Source organism: Penaeus monodon, chromosome 31 (genome assembly GCF_015228065.2).
Source record: "Penaeus monodon isolate SGIC_2016 chromosome 31, NSTDA_Pmon_1, whole genome shotgun sequence".
Classification (NCBI taxonomy): Eukaryota; Metazoa; Arthropoda; class Malacostraca; order Decapoda; family Penaeidae; genus Penaeus; species Penaeus monodon.
In genome coordinates, this window is record NC_051416.1 from 32,152,897 (window position 1) to 32,153,224 (window position 328).

Here is a 328-nt window from a genome sequence, read left to right on the forward strand (position 1 = left end):
GTTGTCGACTTGTATCACATACTTAATATAATTTTGAGCATTTTCATTTAAGTTTTAGAAATAAATTTCATAAGCTAAGTACTTCAGAACTAATATTTCCATGCACGGCGGAACCAACGCTTACAGTGAAATCCCTAAAACTTAAGGCCTTTTAATTAACTCCCATGAAGAGCCACAGTATATTCATCTATTTGTCGCAAATTTTGTAACAACACATCTCACACTTTTCGGAGACTGGTAATGCTTCAAGGAACAATGACTGTTTGCAGAAAGAAAGGCGAGCCGATGACCGCAAGTGTGTAATTCGCGAGGAACTGATCTCGGATGG